Here is an 8314-nt window from a genome sequence, read left to right as displayed (position 1 = left end):
CATAGAAATAAAGAAACATAGAAAACAAAACATAGAATGCCCACCCCAAATCACACCCTGACCAAACCAAATAGAGACATAAAAAGGCTCTCTAAGGTCAGGGCGTGACAGACTGCTGCCTTATGTACATAGTCATGGAACACTGGTCACTTTAATAATGTTTACATACTGTTTTACCCACTTCATATGTATATACTGTATTCTAGTCAAGGTTCATATTATATAACTACTGCTGTACACACCTTTTCTATTCAAATACTGTCAATAGTATCTATTCACAACACTATATACAGTGCCTTCGGGAAAGTATTCAGACGCCTTAACTTTTTCCAGATTTTGTTAGGTCAGGACCTTATTCTAAAATGTTTTTTCCCCTCATCAATCTATACACAATACCCCATAATGACAAAGCAAAAACAATTTGCTAATTTATAAAAAAAATATATAAATATATCACATTTATATAAGTATTCAGACCCTTTACTCAGTACTTTGTTGAAGCACCTTTGGCAGCAATTACAGCCTCAAGTCTTCTTGGGTATGACGCTACAAGCTTGGCACACCTGTATTTGGAAAGTTTCTCCCATTCTTCTCTGCAGATCCTCTCAAGCTCTGTCAGGTTGGATGGGGAGCGTTGTTGCACAGCTATTTTCAGGTCTCTCCAGAGATGTTAGATCGGGTTCAAGTCCGGGCTCTGGCTGGGCCACTCAAGGACATTCAGAGACTTGTCTCGAAGCCACTCCTGTATTGTCTTGGCTGTGTGCTTAGGGTCATTGTCCTATTGGAAGGTGAACCGTCACCCCAGTCTGAYGTCCTGAGCGCTCTGGAGCAGGTTTTCATCAAGGATCTCTGTACTTTGCTCCATTCCCTRGATCCTGACTAGTCTCCCCAGTCCCTGCTGCTGAAAAACATGATGCTGCCACCACCATGCTTCACCGTAGGGATGGTGCCAGMTTTTTTTCCAGACATGACTCTTGGCATTRATTCCAAAGAACTCAATCTTGGTTTCATCAGACCAGAAAATCTTGTTTCTCATGGTCTGAGAGTCTTTAAGTGCCGTTTGGCAAACTCCAAGCAGGCTGTCATGTGCCTTTTACTGAGTAGTGGCTTCCGTCTGGCCACTCTGCCATAAATGCCCGATTGGTGGAGTGCTGCAGAGATGGTTGTCCTTCTGGAAGGTTCTCCCATCTCCACAGAGGAACTCTGGAGCTCTGTCAGAGTGACTATCGGGTTCTTGGTCAACTCCCTGACAAAGGCCCTTCCCCCCTATTGCTCAGTTTGGCCGGGCGGCCAGCTCTAGGAAGAGTCTTGGTGGTTCCAATCTTCTTCCATTTAATAATGATGGAGGCCACTGTGTTCTTGGGGACCTTCAATGCTACAAATCTTTTGGTACCCTTCCCCAGATCTGTACCTCGACACAATCCTGTTTCGGAGCTCTATGAACAATTCCTTTGACCTCATGGCTTGGTTTTTGCTCTGACYTGCACTGTCAACTGTGGGACCTTAWATAGACAGGTGTGTGCCTTTCCAAATCATGTAAAATCAATTGAATTTACCACAGGTGGTCTACAATCAAGTTGTAGAAACATCTCAAGGATGATCAATGGAAACAGGATGCACCTGAGCTCAATTTCGAGTCTCATAACATAGGATCTGAATACTTATGTAACTAAGGTATTTCTTTTTAGATTTTTTTTTAATAGCAAAATATTTTAAGAACCTGTTTTTTGTTATGGGCTATTTTTATATTTTACCTTTATTTAACTAGGCAAGTCAGTTAAGAACAAATTATTATTTTCAATGACGGCCTTGTTCAGGGGCAAAACGACAGATTTTTACCTTGTCAGCTCGGGGATTTGATCTTGCAACCTTTCGGTTACTAGTCCAACGCTCTAACCACTAGGCTACCTGTGAGTAGGTTGCTGAGGAAATGTTTTTATTTAATCCATTTTAGAATAAGGCTGTAACGTAACAAAATGTGGGAAAAGTCAAGGGGTCTGAATACATTCCGAAGGCACTGTACATATTTATATTCTGGATTTGGACATTGCTTGTTCTGATATTTCTTAATTTTGTATCTTTGTTTATTGTTTTGTATTGTCAGGTTTTACTGCACTGTTGGAGATAGAAATATAAGCATTTTGCCGCATCTGCAATAACATCTGCAAAATATGTGTACGCGACCAATAACATTTGATTTGATGATTTGATACAGTGCTGGCCAACAGTCGCTTGAAAAGCTGTCAACCTGACATTTGTGTCACCTTTTWAAGGGTCTAACCTGTCTCCCTGTAGCCTGAACTGTAGTGGTCTCCCTGAGAACTGTGGTGGTCTCCCTGACGGATCGCCACTGTCATCAGTCATGAACGTCACTGGTAAAAATAGATCTGATGTAATACGGTCAGCCTTGAAGAAATACTGCACATCACCCACATATAAGTTTCCCTTTCGACTTGACAAGAAATTGCATTCCGGCATTCCTTTTAATTGCTTCATTTCCTCACGTGTGTGTGTGCGCGTGCGTGCGTGTGTGTGTGTGTGTTGCCTCCGGAGGTTCAGCACCTGAATTTCAAGACCTTGAAATTGTACCTTGGCTACTATCTTTCACAGGTTCCAATGGTGTTGATTTACCAAAAAAGACCCATAACCTGCATAGCGCAAATGTTTGTATACTCACAAATGTGTTCCTGTGTATATTCTGTGGTATGCTGTGTGTCACTTTTCCCCAGAGAGCCCCAAGAMTATCTTTCCAGCCCCTAGACATACATGTCTGCATCTGAAAATAGCTCAAACCGCGGCAGCGCTGCTTGGACAGGCAGGGGTTGACTCTGTCACGTCTTTTGCCTCCAGAAACCAGGATCACACTTGTCGGACCTTAACCCTGCAAGTCAATGTGGTGAAATCTGCTGTGCTGCCGCCCAGAAAACAGATATAGGGAGAGGAGCTACATAAAACATRGCGGATGTGTTTTCATTCTATCACGTAGTGTGTCTCGCTCTTCATGTCTGGTGAGATATTCCCTATCTTTCTTTGAATGYTGTATTGTATACATGCTGCTGCCTCATGGCAGGTTAGCTTTCCTGACTGGTTGCTTGCGGCAGGTATCCTAGCGGTTTGAGCAGTGGGCCTGTCACTGTAAGATCCCTAGTTCAAATCCCTGAGAAGGTGAAAAATCTGTCAATGTGCTCTCAAGCAAGGCCCTTAAACCTAATTGATCTTGGATCGCCGTTGATAATGGCAGACCCTGGCTGTGACATTACTCTCTGAGGGTGTCTTGGGGGGTTGGGATGTGCAAAAAACACATTTCCAATTCACTCGTGTATTAATATACACTTGAACATGTGTGAAATAGGACAGCTATAAGCAACCACCTAATGATATATATGTTTTTATCTCAGCTGATGGTTAATGGTTTTCTGTGTTAAATGAGGAGGTCATAAATTGTGTATTGTACCATTAAGTCAAAAGTGGAAAAAAATTGTATGGAGTCTTCAATTCTCTTTCTTTGCGCAATTGGAGTTATTAATAGTTTTTTAAATGTATGAATTTGAATAAGCTACTAGTAATTATACTCAGACTGTGAGAACACTGGTGTGGTGTTATGGAATACGTGATGTAGGCTACTCACTGTACATGGWATGCTTCATTATGGTACATGGCCTTGTACGGTCTTATATAAGTAAGAGCAGTCATGTTCAAGGTTTCCTTTGACCTCAAAATATGTCATTACACATATGCCACTCTTCCGTAAATCATATTTGTGTGACTGCTGAAGCAGTGGCTGACAAAACATTGCTGCGTCCCAAATGAAACCAATGCCGCCTCGGTTATGGATAATGTGACTCTTCACCTGGTAAGCAAAAGAGTCGCAKGGTCTGGGATGGTTTGACTGTCAGGGTTGAAGTTGAGAGACCTTCAGAGAACTACCATAGAAAGTGATGAGTGCTGAGCAGTGCTGATAGAGGCAGGAGAGGGGACATCATTCCATAATGGGGGGGGGGGTCTTCTAATGGAAGGAGACCAGATAAGTGCAGTGTGAGTACAGTTCAACCACTGATGTAGTGTGATATATACTGAACAAAAATAGAAACGCAACAATTTCAACAATTTTACTGAGTTACAGTTCATATAAGMAAATCATTCAATTGAAATAAATGTATTAGGACCTAGTCTATGGATTCCACAAAAGGGCTTTATTACAGACATAAATACAGTTTCATCAGCTGTTCAGGTGGCTGGTCTCGGATGAACCCACAGGTGAAGAAGCCGGATGTGGAGGTCCTAGGCTGGCGTGTGAGGCCGGTAGGACGTACTGCCAAATTCTCTAAAACGACGTTCGAGGCGGGTTATGGTAGAGAAATTAACATTTAATTATCTGGCAACAGCTCTGGTGGACATTGCTGCAGCCAGTATTCCAATTGCACGCTCCCTCAACACTTGAGAGATCTGTGGCATTGTGTTGTGTGACAAACTGCACATTTTAGAGTGACCTTTTATTGTCCCCAGCACAAGGTGCACCTGTGTAAGGATCATGCRGTTTAATCACCTTTTTGATATGCCACACCTGTCAGGTGGATGGATTATTTTGGCAAAGGAGAAATGCTCACCAACAGGGATYTAAACAAATTTGTGCACAACATTTGAGAGAAATACACTTTTTGTCCATATGGAACATTTCTTGGCTCTTTCATTTCCGCTCATGAAACTTGAAACACTTTACATTTTACATTATATTCCCACTTTACATTATATTTTTGTTCAGTATAGTATGGTCTGGGCTTTAGCCCTCTGATGGTATCATTTTGGGTTATAGCAGTGTAATTTGCCAGGTTTATATTTCCTCTCGATATTCAGTAAGGTATAGTGGATTGGTCAGTGCTTAGTTTACAGTATGGAGTGCTGCMCAATTCTGTAAAAGATAATCACTATTGACTTTCACAATATTAATTTTCCATGAAGTTTTCCATCTATGGAAACTCTGCTCCACTGTTTGATGCTGGTACTTTAGCACACGGTGTACACAACACAATAATAAAAGGTGCAAAACAACAAATGGAACTGCCGAGAGATGCAGGCTTGCGTCAGGTGGAATGGCGGACATATTACTCAAGTCCGTGAAACCACGAGAAGGAGSGCAAGGCCATGTGCAAAAGGTGATTGCGCAATACGTATAAGATTGTCAATCATCAGTGGGCAGGAAAGAGCTCCTTATTTGAGCGTGGCAAAGCCTTTCAAAACATATTTTAAAGCAGAATTCTGGTACCGATTKTAAAAAGCTAGTGTGTCACATTGTAGCCATAATTATAATAAAAGTGAAACAGGACTCAAGTCCTGTATATCAGGGCAATATCTGACACTTATGCTTAATGTATGTATTTATAACTGCATAAAAAAGCTGAAAATCCATAATCCATGCGCAGATAGTTTTATTAAAGTAAATAGAGTATAGAAATAATATGGCAAAAATACATATAATAGCATTTAGCTTCCACCCTTCAGTGAATATTATCCTATAGTTCAAAGCCCTTGAATGCACTTTTGCGTAACAATGATTGCTATCCAGGAACAGGGACGAGTTCAATTCATTCCTGTGCCATTAAAAAAGTCAAGAAGGCAGTCCTACAGTAATTCATAAGGTGGTGGACCCATGTAGTCAGTGGCCTTAAAGATCAGTACCCTCCCTCCCAGGAGAAGGAGACAGACTCTCTGGCAGCTAGCCTCTCTCTCCAGACTCTCTGGCAGCTAGCCTCTCTCTCCAGACTCTCTGGCAGCTAGCCTCTCTCTCTCTCCAGACTCTCTGGCAGCTAGCCTCTCTCTCTCTCCAGACTCTCTGGCAGCTAGCCTCGCTCTCTCTCCAGACTCTCTGGCAGCTAGCCTCGCTCTCTCTCCAGACTCTCTGGCAGCTAGCCTCCTCTCTCTCCAGACTCTCTGCACTACGCTCGCTCTCTCTCCAGGGCTCCAGACTCTCTTGGCAGCTAGCCTCGCTCGCTCTCTCCAGGACTCTCTGGCAGCTAGCCTCGCTCGCTCTCCAGACTCTCTGGCAGCTAGCCTCGCTCTCTCTTCCAGACTCTCTGCAGCTAGCCTCGCTCTCCTTCCAGACTCTCTGGCAGCTAGCCCTCTCTCTTCCAGACTCTCTGGCAGCTAGCCGTTCTCTCTCTCCAGACTCTCTGGCAGCTAGCCTCTCCCTCTCCAGACTCTCTGGCAGCTAGCCTCTCTCTCTCTCCAGACTCTCTGGCAGCTAGCCCGCTCTCCCTCAGACTCTCTGGCAGCTAGCCTCTCTCTCTCTCCAGACTCTCTGGCAGCTAGCCGTTCTCTCTCTCCAGACTCTCTGGCAGCTAGCCTCTCCCTCTCCAGCTCATGCTGGCAGCTAGCCGCTCTCTCTCTCCAGACTCTCTGGCAGCTAGCCTCGCTTCTCTCTTCCAGACTCTCTGGAGCTAGCCTCGCTCTTCTCTCCAGACTCTCTGGCAGCTAGCCTCGCTCTCTCTCCAGACTCTCTGGCAGCTAGCCTGCTCTCCTCCAGACTCTCTGGCAGCTAGCCTCGCTCTCTCTCCAGACTCTCTGGCAGCTAGTCGTTCTCTCTCCAGGCTGTGCTGGAGGGCTTGCATGACCGGGGTATTTTTAACTTTGTACCACCGTGAAGGAGTGACTTAGCTGTGACCGTACCGCTTTCTTTAAACACAGCTCATGTCTCATGTGTTTTTGGTTGTATTGTGAGGAAGTGTTTTGTATCTTCTGTTTGTGTTTTTTGAGCATTAGTGTTTTTGAATTGACTATTAAATGGGTCTTAGTGCATTATCATTTGTTTCATGTTTACTATTAAATTAGAACACATCTAGGCTCTAATCATTATATCTGTCAGAGATCTGATGAGCAGGCTGTTTGAAGCTCCCATTTTGAAACTGTTATCTGAGAGATGATCTTGTGTTAGACTTCTTAGAAGACTCATCTTTCTTAGCTTATTAGTTGATGATCAGCAGGGGATTTCTCCAAAGGTTAAACACCCAATTAACAGATGCTTCTCAGACCCCAGGGACTGGCCACTACTGGAAGGAATTTAGGCTGAGTACCAAATGTCCCCCTAMTCCCTTTATAGTGCACTACTTTGGACCAGGGCCCATAGRGCTCTGGTCCAATGTAGTGCACTATATAGGGAATAGGGMGKCATTTMGGACGCATCATTAGCRGTGCTGACCTGCTGCAGAGCGGAGGCGGCTGTGAATCTCCTTCCTCGGGAGATATTTGTTTGATAACATTAAGGAGAAAATTCCAGCACCATGCCTGCTAAGGGGTGCTTGTGTATGCATTGCCTGGCTGCAACTTAACTCTGGTTGGCACTGTGCGGGGGGTAGGAACACAACCCACTACCCTCACTGAGACAGTCTGAGAGACACTGTAGCATTTTATTACTGCCTGCTGCCTGTCTTCATCTGACTCCTCTTCATACAGTATGTGTTAGGATGTGTAGAATATAGAGCTATTGACATGGCTGTGTAGAATATAGAGCTATTGACATGGCTTTGAGTGAGAGTGTATGTAGAATATAGAGCTATTGACATGGCTGTGTAGAATATAGAGCTATTGACATGGCTTTGAGTGAGAGTGTATGTAGAATATAGAGAGCTATTGACATGGCTGTGACATGGCTGTGAGTGGAGTGTATGTAGAATATAGAGCTGTTGGCATGGCTGTGTAGAATATAGAGCTGCTATGACTGGCTGTGTAGAATATAGAGCTATTGACACGGCTGTGTAGAATATAGAGCTATTGACATGGCTGTGAGTGAGAGTGTATGTAGAATATAGAGCTATTGACATAGCTGTGTAGAATATAGAGCTATTGACATGGCTGTGTAGAAATATAGAAGCTATTGAACATGGCTGTGTAGATTATAGAGCTATTGACATAACTGTGAGTGAAAGTATGTAGAATATAGAGCTATTGACATGGCTGTGTAGAATATAGAGCTATTGACATGGCTTGTGAGTGAGAGTGTATGTAGAATATAGAGCTGTTGAACATGGCTGTGTAGAATATAGAGCTATTGACATGGCTGTGAGTGAGAGTGTATGTAGAATATAGAGCTGTTGACACGGCTGTGTAGAATATAGAGCTATTGACATGGCTGTGAGTGAGAGTGTATGTAGAATATAGAAGCTATTGACATGGCTGTGTAGAATATAGAGCTATTGACACGGCTGTGTAGAATATAGAGCTTTGACATGGCTGTGAGTGAGAGTGTATGTAGAATATAGAGCTATTGACACGGCTGTGTAGAATATAGAGCTATTGACATGGCTGTGAGTGAGGATGTATG

The 8314-nt window shown here is 43.5% G+C and overlaps 1 long non-coding RNA gene across 1 annotated transcript in view; it reads left to right on the top strand.

Annotated features, from left to right (window-relative positions):
- LOC112074168 (uncharacterized) overlaps positions 1-8314 on the top strand; it is a 26963-nt gene that overhangs the window by 6992 nt on the left and 11657 nt on the right. The window contains exon 2 of the long non-coding RNA XR_002894688.1: positions 2851-3008. This is a non-coding gene — a long non-coding RNA (uncharacterized lncRNA). The remainder of the gene's footprint in view (positions 1-2850; positions 3009-8314) is intronic.

The sequence above is a fragment of the Salvelinus sp. IW2-2015 genome, unplaced genomic scaffold (assembly GCF_002910315.2).
Source record: "Salvelinus sp. IW2-2015 unplaced genomic scaffold, ASM291031v2 Un_scaffold2522, whole genome shotgun sequence".
Classification (NCBI taxonomy): Eukaryota; Metazoa; Chordata; class Actinopteri; order Salmoniformes; family Salmonidae; genus Salvelinus; species Salvelinus sp. IW2-2015.
The sequence above is the reverse complement of the archived record's forward strand: the minus strand, read 5'-3'. Positions and strand labels throughout refer to the sequence as shown.